General features: G+C 43.6%; 1 protein-coding gene across 1 annotated transcript in view; it reads left to right on the forward strand.

The window, feature by feature from the left end:
• The window catches only part of LOC126998855 (guanine nucleotide-binding protein G(o) subunit alpha), a 110,473-nt gene that overhangs the window by 75,766 nt on the left and 20,637 nt on the right, over positions 1-14,070 (forward strand). The window lies entirely within an intron of this gene.

A 14,070-nucleotide genomic window follows, 5' to 3' on the forward strand; every position in this document is an offset into this window, starting at 1 on the left:
CTTTCCTTCTTACCTTCATCCCTCTTTACCTCTCTCCTCTCTCTCTCTCTCATCTCTCTCTCTCTCTCTCTCATCTCTCTCTCTCTCTCTCTCTCTCTCTCTCTCTCTCTCTCTCTCTCTCTCTCTCTCTCTCTCTCTCTCTCTCTCTCTCTCTCTCTCTCTCTCTCTCTCTCTCTCTCTCTCTCTCTCTCTCTCTCTCTCTCTCTCTCTCTCTCTCTCTCTCTCTCTCTCTCTCTCTCTCTCTCTCGACTGCATCTATTGTGTTTTCTGCATTCCATTCCTGTGTGTGTGTGTGTGTGTGTGTGTGTGTGTATTTGTTTTTGTATGTATGCGTTCGTATATAAAAGAGAGACAAAAGCACAGATAGAGAGACACGCAGACAGTAATACACAGACAGACACAGAAACACACAGACAAACAAACGACGGATTCACAGGCAGAGGCAGGGTCTATTAAGTCCGTCCTTGCCCCAACTTCGCGTCCAATCCTTTTTTCGGTGACGTAATTTACACCTGAATCGAATTTTATCGCGAGAGGACCCGAGAGTGAAAGTGAATGTGTGTGTGTGCGTGTGTGTGTGTATGAGAGAGAGAGAGAGAGAGAGAGAGAGAGAGAGAGAGATTTTAGCATTATTAATCTTACGCTTTTCATGTATCGTTTAAATAAGAGAGGGAAAGGGAGAAATGAAGAAAGAAAAGGAAGGAAGGAAAGAAGAAGGAAAGAGAGGTTATTTTTTTACTTTCATCCATAAAAATCGTTTCAATCATTATTTTTTACAAGTAGTAGGCCTAATAGTAATAGTAGTAGTAGAGATAGCAAGTTACGTACTATCTTAGGCGTGGGTTCCCGCATTATTACAGTAGTAGTAGTAGTAGTAGTAGTAGTAGTAGTAGTAGTAGTAGTAGCAGTAGTAGTAGTAGTAGTAGTAGCAGCAGCAGCAGCAGCAGATTACGTAATATCCAGGCGAGGGTTCCCTTATGTAAATCCTGTTTTCATCTCCGTCGCCGCTCGGCCGGAAATTGTTCGGAGACTTTTCCGGGCGTTTCATCTTCGCCGGGTTATTATGAATTTTAGAAAGAGAAGAAGAGAGAGAGAGAGAAGAGAGAGAGACTCGTGTCCTTCCCTGTCTGTCTTTCCTGCGTCTTCAACAAATGCTCTCTCAAGAGTTCGTTAATGTCTGTCTGTCTGTCTGTCTTATCGATTCTCTCTCTCTCTCTCTCTCTCTCTCTCTCTCTCTCTCTCTCTCTCTCTCTCTCTCTCTCTCTCTCTCTCTCTCTCTCTCTCTCTCTCTCTCTCTCTCTCTCTCTCTCTCTCTCTCTCTCTTTGCTTTGGTGGAAAAAGAGAGAGAGAGAGAGAGAGAGAGAGAGAGAGAGAGAGAGAGAGAGAGAGAGAGAGAGAGAGAGAGAGAGAGACGTTTGCTTTACTCTAAAATGCACCAAAAAAAAAAAAATCTTCGTCCTTGTTTCAGGATACAAAGCAAGGATTAAAAGTCACCTACCCTCTTATCGTTGTCTCATTTACTCTTCCTCTTTCCTCTTATGTGTCCTCTTCGTGTGTTCCGCCTGACTGAGAAATAATTGCTGTCTCCTGTATAATGTATGGGAGGTATTTGGGTTCCCTTACTGTCGTTGTATGTATCGTGGCAGCATTGGTAATCGATAGTCTTTCATAAATCGTGTACCTCTGTTCGTTCCGTTCTAAAGCGGGTTATTTTTCTCTCCCTCACCCAATTTTTCCTTCCCTCTTTTTCATTCTGCCTCGGTCCCTTTATCTTCCTTCCTATGAGTCTATGGCGTTTTCTTCTCTCCCTCACCCAGTTTTTCCTTCCCTTTTTTTCATCCTATCTTGCTTCCTTTACCTTCCTTCCTTTATATTGTTTCCTTCTCTCCCACATCCATTTTTGCTCCCCTTCTTCCCTTCCTATTTCTGTTCAGTACTGAAGTCGCACGCACACACACACAACGCCACCTGGTAAGGACGTCAAGCCTTTCTTTTTAGTGTTAAGCAGTCTGTTAAATCATTCTTTGTTCAGTCTATTCTTAATGCTGACGACTCTTCTCCTCCACTGCACTTATCTATTGAAGCCTTCGCACTCAGTTCCATCCGGTAAAGCTTTAAAATATTTCTTCCTTGTGGTCAGTAATCCAATGGTCAATCCTTTGGTAATCCTTCGGTCAATCTGTTTTCAATACTCACGACTCTACTTATTACCTCTTTATAGAACCCTCGCACAATCTCGCAAAATTCCATCGGTTATCAATTTCTGGTACTCGATAAGCTGCTAGATCGTTCGCAGTTTCGTTTATTCGTCGATGCTGATGACTACTTTTCACGTACTTATTAAACCCTCTCTCACAGTCTACTTTCCACTCATAATTTGCAAACTTCCATCGGTTACCATTTTCAAACCTGTCTCTCTAGTATTCATTAACCTGCTAAATCGTTCGCAGTTCCGTCTAATCGTGATGCTAATGACTACTTTTCACGTACTTATCAAACCCTCTCTCACCCTCTACTTTCCACTCATAACTTGCAGACTTCCATCGACTACCATTTTCAAACCTGTCTCTCTAGTATTCATTAACCTGCTAAATCGTTCACAGTTTCGTCTGCTCGTGATGCTAAGGACTCTACTTTTCACGTACTTATTAAACCCTTTCTCAACTCTACTTTCCACTCATAATTTGCAAACTTCCATCGGCTACCATTCTCAACACTGTCTCTCTAGTATTCATTAACCTGCTAAATCGTTCACAGTTCCGTCTAATCGTGATGCAGATGACTACTTCACGTCTCACTTATTTACTGACCCCTCGCACACCGCTCCCCCAGTCAGGAACTTCAACCCTTCCTCTCGGGGACAACAACAGGCCTCACAACTCTGGCCTCAATCTTCCTTCTGAGTGGACCACAAGGGGAGGCGTTGTGTGTGTAGCGTCTAAGGCTCCTTCATTAGAGAACAGAGTCACGAACCTCCTGCATGAGCGGCTCTCCTGACGGGCACACAGTAGAGTTAGTGTGTACGAGAATCAGGTTTAGCTTTCCTGCTTGCCTACCTGAGTGATGCATCGTAGGAAACTTGTGTGTACGATAATTGCTCTCTCCCTCCCTCTTTCCCTCTCCCTCTTGTTCTCTCTCTGGTATTATCGCCTTCCACGTTACGATATTCTATTCTTTCTCTCTCCCTCTCTTTATCTATCTATCTATCTATCTTTCCGGTATAATCTTATCTTATATTACGATTTTCTTTTTCTTTTTTCCTCTCTCCCTCCCTCCCTCTCTCTTCGGTATCATCTCCCACACTCTGATGTTCTCTTTTTTTTTCTCTCTCTCCCTCCCTCTCTCTCTGTCTATCTCTCTTTCTCTTCGGTAATAACTCCTCCCACACTAAATATACCATTCTCTCTTCTCTCCCTCTCCCCCTATCTGTCAATCTCCCCCCACACTATAACATTCTATTCTCTTTTTCCTCTTCCTCTATCTGTTTATCTCCTCGCTATCATCTCCTCCCACACCGAACATTCTCCACACACGAGTTAGGAGAACCGAGCCTGTATCGTGCGGTGTATACGTAGCAATGTTATTATGTCTTCCCCTTTGTGGCGGCGGAAACAGCTTCAATTACAGGCCACGGAAGGCATATCGCGGCTCCTGTATACCTGCGCTCCTTATGCTCCCTTCTCTGTCTGGGCCCGGCTTTGTGTGTTAACATGCACCTAGACGAGGGTTCCAAGCGTCCGCTCTTGTAAGGTATGGACGGCGCGGGCCCTACACTATACGAGGCAAGGATTTATGGTTGAGAGGAAGAAGGCAAGGAAGAAAGGAAGGGAGGGAGGGAAGGAAGGAAAGTAATGACGAAAGGGGAAGACATAGGATAGGAAGTAATAGAATGTTGAAAATACGGGCAATAAAAAGTGGTAAAGGAGAGAAGTGAGTAAAGAAAATGGATGGTAGAAAGGAAGAGAGAGAGGGAGGGCAGGAAAAATGGATACAGGAGAAGAAGGGAGAGGAAGGAGGGGTAAGGAGAAAAGTTAAAGAAAGGTAAGGAAGGCAAGGAGAGATAGAGAGAGATAGAGATAGAGAGAGAGAGAGAGAGAGAGAGAGAGATGGACGGTATGGAGTAAAAAAGGAATAAGGAAGGGAGGAAGAGAGAGGAGGAGGGAGGGAGGAAAGGACGAAAATGTGGGAGAAGGAAAAACTGGTTAAATTAGAGATGTGTCGACAGTGTATGGGGTATGTGTGTGTGTATGTTTGTGGGGGGGGAGTGGGGAGGCTGTGTGTGTGTGTGTGTGTGTGTGTGTGTGTGTGAGGACGCGCACGTACACAAGCTCTCAAGTGTTAAAGAGAGTGGAATCAAAGGGTCTTCTTCTGCTCCTCCTCACCTTTCTCTCTCTCCCTCTTTCTCCCTGTCTCTTTCTCCCTCTCACAATGATAACCTTTTAATCCCCACACCGGCACTGTTGCACCATCCGCTTCCCCTCCTATCACGTCGTCTTCCCCTCGTCTCTCCTCGCTGGGTACTTCTTGATGCCCGATTTGCTCTCTTCCTCATAAGTTACGTGCCATTTGACTTTTAATCCTCTCACGCCCTCTCTGTTGCGCCATCCTCTTCCCCTCCTATCACGTCGTCTTCCCCTCGTCTCTCTTCTTCGCTGAGTACGTCTTTATGCCCGACTTCCTTCCTCTCATATAAGTCACGTGCTATCTTATTACGCCCTTACTCGTTCTGGCGTCTCCTGCACCACCCGCTTCCCCTTCCATCACCTTTGTCTTCTTCGCGTTGCTCTTTGCTTTGTACTTCTTTTTAGCCTAACTTGCTTCCTCCCTTATGAGTTACGTGCTGTCTTATAACGCCCTTACTCGTTCCGGCGTCTCTTGCACCATCCGCTTCCCCTTCCATCACCTTTGTCTTCTTCGCGTTGCTCTTTGCTTTGTACTTCTTACTTGCCTAACTTGCTTCCTCCCTTATAAGTTACGTGGTGTTCAAACTCTCCTACTCGTGCTGGCGTTCCTTCTTGTCCCTTGGTAGCGCAGGATGTATGTACTCTCGCCTTCACCTCGTACTCGACAGAAACACACAGAAACCAAGTCCAGGCATTCTCAGACGCTACCACTCCTCACGTCAACTATATCCAAAGGCCGAGAAGGAGATTAACCTCTTGACTGCGGATTTCCTACAAGAAGACCTAACGAATCTACGGGAATGGAGCAAAAAGTGGCTTCTACAATTCAATGAAGAAAAATGTAATGTCATGCATGCACTTTGGTAAGGGATAGCACACCATTACCACATGAGAGACACTCCTCTATCCACCACAGAAGAGCAGAAAGACACGGGGCTATATGCAACCAGGCTACCAGTAAAGGCCAAATCCATGCCAATCGCAGTGGACGAGTTAGCGATTTTTCATGAATGTTTTTTTCACGTTAATGGTAGGCTACAGAAGAAGGATCAAACTACAACCAGGGTCATAAAAGTACTACCTCTGGAAATGCCCCAAACTCCTCCTCCTGCGAAATCCTTGTCCAGTTCGCGTGCCAGGGAACCGAAATGTTTGGGAATACGGCTCCTGTAATTCTCGTATTCCCTTTGAAGAGTAAATTTGCTTCGACGCTTCCTCGTTTTTTAGTGTTGTGCTGTTCTAACGCTTCTTATCGTTTAGTGTCTCTTCCTTCTCCTGTACCTATTTTTCCTCCCCTAATTCTCTTCCTCCTACCTTCCTTCCTCTCTAGCGTTTCCTTCCCTCCTTTCTCTCCCTACTTCTTTCCCTCCTACCTTCCTTCCTCTCTTGCGTTTCCTTCCCTCCTTTCTCTTCCTACTTCTTTCCCTCCTACCTTCCATCCTCTCAAGCGTCTCCTTCCCTCCTTTCTCTTCCTACTTCTTTCCCTCCTACCTTCCATCCTCTCAAGCGTCTCCTTCCCTCCTTTCTCTCCCTACTTCTTTCCCTCCTACCTTCCTTCCTCTCAAGCGTCTCCTTCCCGCCTTCCTCACCCTACTGCTTTCCCACTCACCTTCCTTCCTCTCTTGCGTTTCCTTCCTCCTTTCTCTCCCTACTTCTTTCCCTCCTACCTTCCTTCCTCGTTAGCGTTTCCTTCCCTCCTTTCTCTCCCTACTTCTTTCCCTCCTACCTTCCTTCCTCGTTAGCGTTTCCTTCTCTCCCTCTTCCAGTTTTCCTTCCCTCCTTCTTCTTCCTACATCTGTCCCTCCTACCTTCCTTCCTCTATTGTCTCCTTCCCTACCATCCATTTTTCCTCCCCTCCTTCTTTTCCCACCTCTTTTCCTCCTACCTTTCTTCCTCGTTAGCGTTTCCTTCTCTCCCTGTTCCAGTTTTCCTTCCCTCCTTCTTCCTCCTACATCTGTGTCTCCTACCTTCCTTTTAGCGTTTCCTTCTCTACCACACTCATTTTTCCTTCTTCTCTTCCCATCACCTTCTTCCCACTTCCTTCTCGTCTGCCCCATTTTACCTCCTTTCCTTCTCTCCTTCATATCTCAGTCTCTCCTATCTTCCTTACTCTATACCGTTCAACATCCTTGCTCCCCCCCTCATCTATCCTTCCATATTACCTGAAATGCCTGTCCCTCCATCTATCCTTCTGTAATACGTAAAATGCTTTCGCCCTCAACTTGCACTCGCCTTTGATTAAACTCGAGGGAAGAACACGCCATGCTCAGTGGCCTCCTCAGCTTAAGTGCATCGTGGACATTGACAAAGGACACTAGGAACGCTGATTAATCCCTCTGGGCCCGTATCCTCAAACCTCTCGGCGCCCATGTAAGTATATTTGACAGGGCTGTCGTAGGCGTTTGGGGCATTTCCAGGGGTAGTTTAATGACCCTGGTGGTAGTGTGACCCTTCTTCCTCTGTACCATGAATGTGAATGTGAAAAAATGTACCATGAATGTGAATGTGAATGTGAAAAAAAAGTGAAATGTGAAAAAAATGTGAAAAAATATACCATGAATGTGAATGTGAAAGACAAAAAAAAAAAAACTCATGAAAACCCGATTAATCTTTTTTTAGGCCTTTGAAAATAGTTGATGAGAGAGAGAGAGAGAGAGAGAGAGAGAGAGAGAGAGAGAGAGAGAGAGAGAGAGAGGTTCGTGTTCTTCCTTGTCTCTCTCTCTCTCTCTCTCCCCGTTGGTCTCCTCTTCCCCTTCAAGCAATACGTGTGTTCTAAAGCGAATGAAGCCGTTGGGTATATATCTGTATTTCCTCATTATTGGTTTATGTTTCCATTAATCGAAAACATACTGGTTAGGGCGTACAGGCGAATGTATAAATCAATAGATACAACGCTGGCCCTCTCTTTTATTTCCGCCGTGTAGATCAGTTCAATTAAAGAGAAACAAGAAACAATTTAATAACACGGAAAAAAAAAACTGAGGAGAGATTTTGAGCCTGAGACCTATCCTATCTTATTTATGATTCCTATTTCAACTTCTATGCTATTTCTCTTATCTATTTCCATTTTCTATTTCTACTTCTATCTCCCATTTCCTCTATTTCTGTTTCTTATATATATTTACTATTTGTACTTTATTTCTATCCCACGTCAATTAGTGTTTACAGGTATAGGGCGTACAGGCGAATGTATAAAAGAGTAGACACAACGGAGGACCTTTCTTTTATTTCCGCTGTGTTTTCTGGTCTCCTAATTCCGTCGGGTTCCTTCATCTGGACCCAAACTCGATATTCCTGTCAATATTTGTATTCGATATGAAGGCAGAGGAGGAGGAGGAGAAGGAAGTAGGAAGGCTCTGGTTGTAGGACTCTGCCGCAGGGGGAGGAAGGAGGAGGAGACGGTGAGCTAGGACGAAGTTAAAGATTGAAGAAAGAAGAGAGAGAGAGAGAGAGAGAGAGAGAGAGAGAGAGAGAGAGAGAGAGAGAGAGAGAGAGAGAGAGAGAGAGAGAGAGAGAAATATGGACAGGAGTAGTTGGAGGGCGGAAAGGAAGACGAACGGTTTGGAGTAAAAATGGAAGGAGAGAGGAGGGAAGCAGGAAAGGAAGGGACGAAAACTGGGTCCGTGAGAGAGAGAGAGAGAGAGAGAGAGAGAGAGAGAGAGAGAGAGAGAGAAAAGGAAGAATTGGTTAAATTTGAAATGTGTCGACAGTGAATTTCGTTTCTTAAGCCCTTCAATCTCCCTGTCTTGAGCCCAATCCTGGCGACGGGGGAAATGGACGGCAAGGCAGAAGGAAGAGACAGACTAATACATTGCTGACGGCACCTGATAAAAAAAAAAGATAAAAGTAGAACGTTGAAACAAATAGATCGATGGTGTTACAAGAAGATAAAGAGAATAGACGTTTGAAAGAAATACATCGAGGGTTTAGTAAATATATAGATGCCGGGTAAGTACACATTGCTATACGTAAACATTGCCTAAAAACTACAACGGAAACTATATATGCTTATACTGCACATAAATGCCCAGACAGATTCAAGTATTACGAAATTGCCTGATGTGGGTGTGGGTGTGGGTGTGGGTGTGCGTGTGCGGGCGTGTGGCGTTAAGCACAAATAAATTTTTTTTTAAAAAAGACAGAACAAGGTTAGGTTAGGGGAGGCGAAACACAAACAGACACAGACAGACAGACGGTAACGTAATGTACACTTTTATTCCACCCTCAAACACACACACACACACACACACACACACACACACACACACTGATCGTCATGGGAGTTTGGAAAGTTTTACCTGTGGACTGAACGAAAAGCGAGAGAAAGCGGGCGAGCGGGTGAGCAAGCGGGCGGGCGGCAGTGGAGGACGGACTCACTAATACCTTTCAGATGCGGGTTGAGTCCTTGTCGCGCGCCAGGACTCTATTTATACCACTAATTGTGCATATTCACTGTTGGCTGGAATTGGCGCTGCGTCCGGGTCTCGCCCTGACAGACCAGCTTTCTTTCTCCGCTTCTCTGCGCGTCGGTGAGTGCTGGAAGGAAGGTCAAGGGCGGAGAGGGAAAGAAATGTAGAGAAAAGGAATCATCTCATTACTCCTCGTCGCTCCAGATAGATAGATAGATAGATAGATTGACTGCTTGATTAATTGTTTGAAAGATAAAAAGAAATAGAAGGATAGACAAATAGATAGAGATATGGACAGATATAGAGGGATGGTTAGATGGATAGATAGATGGATAAATAAATAAATAGATAGACACATAGTAGGAAGGATATAGAAAATAGACAGAGAAGGAGATAGACCGATAGATATAGAGTAATAGATAGATAGATATTGATAGATACAGTTATAAAGAGAGAGTGACTATAAAAATTATATATCCCGAATTTTACTTTCATGTCCTCCCCATTTGCATCATTTATAACTTGGGAAAAAGGGGAAACGCTTTTGATGGTCCCGGCGAACCATTCAACCATTTATCTGGTCAGTCTCCCATCCCTTTCACCATCCATCTATTCAGCCAGCCAGTCAGTCATCCACCCATTCATTCAGCCAACCATGCATTCACCCATTCACCCATCCCTTCAGCCAGCCAGTCTTCCTGTCATCCATTCATCCACGTATTCATTCATCCATTTAATCTACCCATCCATCCATACGTTTATATACTCAGTCAGCCAGTCAGCCAATCAGTTATCAAATCGATCAGTCAGCCACCCAGTCAGTTAGTCAGTCAGCCAGTCTTCAAATCAGTCAATCAGTCAGTTAAGTCAGTCAGCCACCCAGTTAGTCATCAAATTAGCCAGTCAGCCAGTCAATCAGTCATTCAGCCACCCAGCAAGTTAGTAATACTCTACGTTGTCGCATCCTTACTCTCTAAAGTCTAAACAGAAACTTTGAACTTATCACACACACACACACACACACACACACACACCATCACACGAGTTCATCATTCATATTTCTCTCAGGGTTGGAAACACATGAGTCAGCGAGGAAAGCATGAAGGAAAACAAAAGGACGAGGAAAACGAGAAATGAATGGATGAGTGATGCACGGAGAAGTTGAGAAGAAAATGGGAAAATGAGAGAGAGCTGCCGGTCAAGCTTTCTTTTCCACTTTTTTCTTTGTTTCCCTTTCTTTTTTATCTTCATTGCATTCACAGTTTCCATGAGTATCTACGTATCAGCTGTGTGTGTGTGTGTGTGTGTGTGTGTGTGTGTGTGTGTGTGTGTTTGCCATTGCCACACTGAAGGCCGGACGAGGTTATAGATAGGCAAACAGCTTGGACCAATAACAACAATACCCCTTCACCATCTCCCTCAACATAATAATAATAATAATAATAATAATAATAATGATAATAAACACTACACGCCTGCTGCTGAACGCCCATCTATGTGTGGAATCGAACCTTTTTTAAAAACCTCAGGCATCGAGTCTGAATATAGAGCTTCGAATCTGGGGTCGTTTGAAGGTCACTTTGTAGGGCCAGTGTGTGTGTGTGTGTGTGTGTGTGTGTGTGTGTGTTGCTTTATACTCCATTTCAAGCGGCAGTGTTTTCCCGGCGCCCCTCTCGCTGAAGTATTATTATTACCGCCCGTGACAGCTGCACCGGTATTGTCCATCTGTCTGTGTGTGTGTGTGTGTGTGTGTGTGTGTGTTTTCCACCAGCTCGAGAACCGTTCAACCTAGACTACTGAAAATGAATTAAATAATGTGTACGTGTGTGTTGACCTCGTTTTGATCGCTATTCAGAATCAAGGTCATCGTAGGTCAAGGTCACAGACAGAGGTGTAAAAGGTTCATGTTAGGAGCGTTTTTTTTTTTTTTTTTGGGGGGGTCAGGGCGGGGAGGTTGCGATCGGGAATTCTGTTCGTCTAATATTCTGGTTATTATTATTATTATTATTATTATTATTATTATTATTATTATTATTATTATTATTATTATTATTATTATTATTTTCTGACATCTCCTTTGAGTGATTTGTTATTGTTATTTGCCGCAGCTGCTCTAGTCGTCCCTCCTCCTCCTCCTCCTCCTCCTCCTCCTCTTCCCGTCCCTTTACTTAAGCTGAATACGGGGTCGTGATAATGGTAGTAGTGGTGGTGGTGGTGGTGGTCTTTGATGCAGATATTAATGGCTGATGATCATAAAAAAAGACATTACAGATTATTATAACTACCACTACTACTACTACTACTACTACTACTACTACTACTACTACTACTACTACTACTACTACTACTACTACTACTATTGCTACTATTAAGCAGCAGTAGTAGCAGTTCAGCAGTATCAATAGTAGCAGTACCAGCAGCAGTACGAACGGCAGTGTTGATAAAATAGGGAATTCACGGTTGCGGTCATTGATTTCCAATACGCCACCACCGCCGCCGCCACCGCCGCTGTGTGTGTGTGTGTGTGTGCAGTCCCCGCGGCCGGCCAGACTGCCTCACCGCAAAATGTCGCCGCGGGTTCGGAGGGAGGCTGCGCGTGTGGCCGCCTGCGTGAGGACGGGCGTGGCGCGGGGTCAGAGGGAGGAGGGGAGAGGGGCGTGATGTGGTAAGCGGGAACAGGGAGGAAAGGAAGCGGAAGGGGAGGGGCGGGATGTGATGTGCAGGAGCATGAGGGCGGGATGTGATAGGTATGAAGAGCAGACAAAAGCAGAACAGGATGTGGTCAGATGAAGAGGCACATACGAGACGCGATGTAACACGATCAGCAGAAACAGAAGAAAAACGATGTACCTGATGAACGGAAACAGCAGGAAAGGATGTGGAGAGGGGAGGGATGTGATGATATGAAGAGCGGGAACATGTAAGGTGGAGGGCTTTGAATAATAAATGGGGAGAGGGATGTGACATGAGCAGGTACAGAAAGGGGAAGGGGTGTGACATGAAAAGCTGGAATATAAAGGAAAGCGATGTAACGAGATGAGATGGAACAGAAGGGAAGGGTGTGGTCTGATGAAGAGGAACATGAAGGAAGCAATACAACATGACGAAGAGGAGCGTTAGGGAAGCGATGTTACATGATGAGAAGAAACATAAAAGGGAATCGATGTGAGAGGAAGAGGGGAGACAGGCGGGAAGAAATGTCACAGGAAGAGAATATTATTACCCTTCAAAACACGAACTCACGGTGGACCTGGTCGGGAATAAAATCAGTTCGTAAAGTTTAATACAATGTGACAGGAAAACAAAGGCTCTGATCATTCTCATATATGCCACAGGATGAAGTAAAACTATTTTTATTATCAGTCAACAATACGGAACCATTATGACTAGAAAAATAATAATGATAATATTAATAATGATACGAAAAGTTGATGCGCGTAATTGTTCATATGTCACGTTAATATTGTTGTCCCTGTAATTTATGCCTAATGGCCACAAGTAATTCAAGTTTAATGGATTGCCTGATTTGTTGTTGTTGTTTTATGCTCAGCACTGAATACATAAATTTGAAAACGCAATCGTCGGCACCTCTCCGGAACTTCGTCGCGGCAAAACAATAGCCTACTCGGAAAAGGGGTCGCCATACACGTACATTCATACCCTATCGTTTTTTACTGCTTTTTTTTGGGGGGGCTAAAGTAAAGTACGTAGTGTGTTATGTAAAAGTGTTTGGGTAGGAGGCTTAAACACCAACTCATATATTATCCTTCTTTGATCTTTTTATTAGGTTAGTGTTTTGAGAAATGTTCCTCCATCTAGTTTAGTGTTAGTGTCGGAGAAGAAAGAGAAACAGATGATAAAACAAATGAAGGTCGGATATACTATGGGTCGTATTTTAAAACATTTCGTCGCCCAAGTTCACCTGTTTGCCAAGTCTTTCGTAGGAGTTTTGGGCATTTCCAGTAGTAGTTTTATGACACTGGTGGTAGTTTGGCCCTTCCTCAGAAGCATGAACCTAAAAAAATCACATTAGGCCCCGATTGACCCCCTCTTTGACCTTTTGTGAGAAGCGAAATTGTTTTATAATACTAACCATAGTTATGAACGGGGATGGTAGACTATTACTTTTTTTTTAATGGCTTTCTCGTGTAGGCTGTCAGACCTCTTGAAACCTACTCATTTTTTGTAGCCTATGTTCATTCTGGTCATTATTTCTTGTCTTCCCCTCCTCATCAATTCAATTTCTTTCCACCTTTCTTTATTGGTATACTTCCAGCCTCTCCTTTCTTCCTTCTTCTCTCTCCATCTTCTGACTTAACTTTCTTCTTTCCTTCCTCACCAATTCGATTCATTCTCACTTTATTTATATACTTTAGACTTATCCTTTCTTCTGTCTCTGTGAAATCCTATTGATTTGTTTTGTAGTGCAGCTATTTTTGTTATTATTATTTTTTTTTTTTTTATCTGAATCTATGAGTTTACCAATAACATGTTTCGCGACTCTTGTTTACAGTTTCGGGACCCACAAAACAGCCATAGTAGAAGTTAGCGTGGAAAAGTTATGTGTGTTTTCATCTCTAATATTGTGGCAGTGTGTCATGGCAAACTTTTTTTGATGTGGGGAAAGAGAAGTGTTGCATCGTTTTCTTAAAGTCTTCATATTTCCGTTGCCCCAGATAACTTTGCCACGGAGAAGTTTGTAATAGGAGCACCAGTTAGCCTCCAGAAATGTCGCCGTTTTTCCACATTTTTGGATGCCCCAGATCGTTTGAGAGAGATAGAAATCGTACCAAGACCACCATTGTGTCTTTAACAATGTAGGGTAACTTAAGTCCGCGTGTCGGATAGAAGAAGTAATACTAGCCACTCCATTTTCTTTCCGTCTATATCCCAGGCGTCTCAAAAATGGCAAAAAATCAATTGAAAATGTATCTGAAAACCGCACGCTGGGTAGGAAAGGAGTACTGCACCGACCCAGTTTTCTCTACTGGTTCAATTACTCAGTCTTCCTTTTTTAGTTATACACGTTTTTCTCCAGTTTCAGAATTTTGTACGACTTACAGCGTCTCGTTAAAAAAAGTATATCTGAAGTTTACACAATAGGTAGAAGAGGGGTATATTTACTTTTTTATTGTTATTTTTAGTTGCACTGTTTCAATTACAGGGTTTTTTTCACGTTTCAGAATCTTAGACGACGTACACTGTCTCAATATATAGTAATAAATTGTATATGAAGCCAACATATGATGGGTACTATA

This window comes from Eriocheir sinensis, chromosome 15, assembly GCF_024679095.1.
Source record: "Eriocheir sinensis breed Jianghai 21 chromosome 15, ASM2467909v1, whole genome shotgun sequence".
NCBI lineage: Eukaryota > Metazoa > Arthropoda > Malacostraca > Decapoda > Varunidae > Eriocheir > Eriocheir sinensis.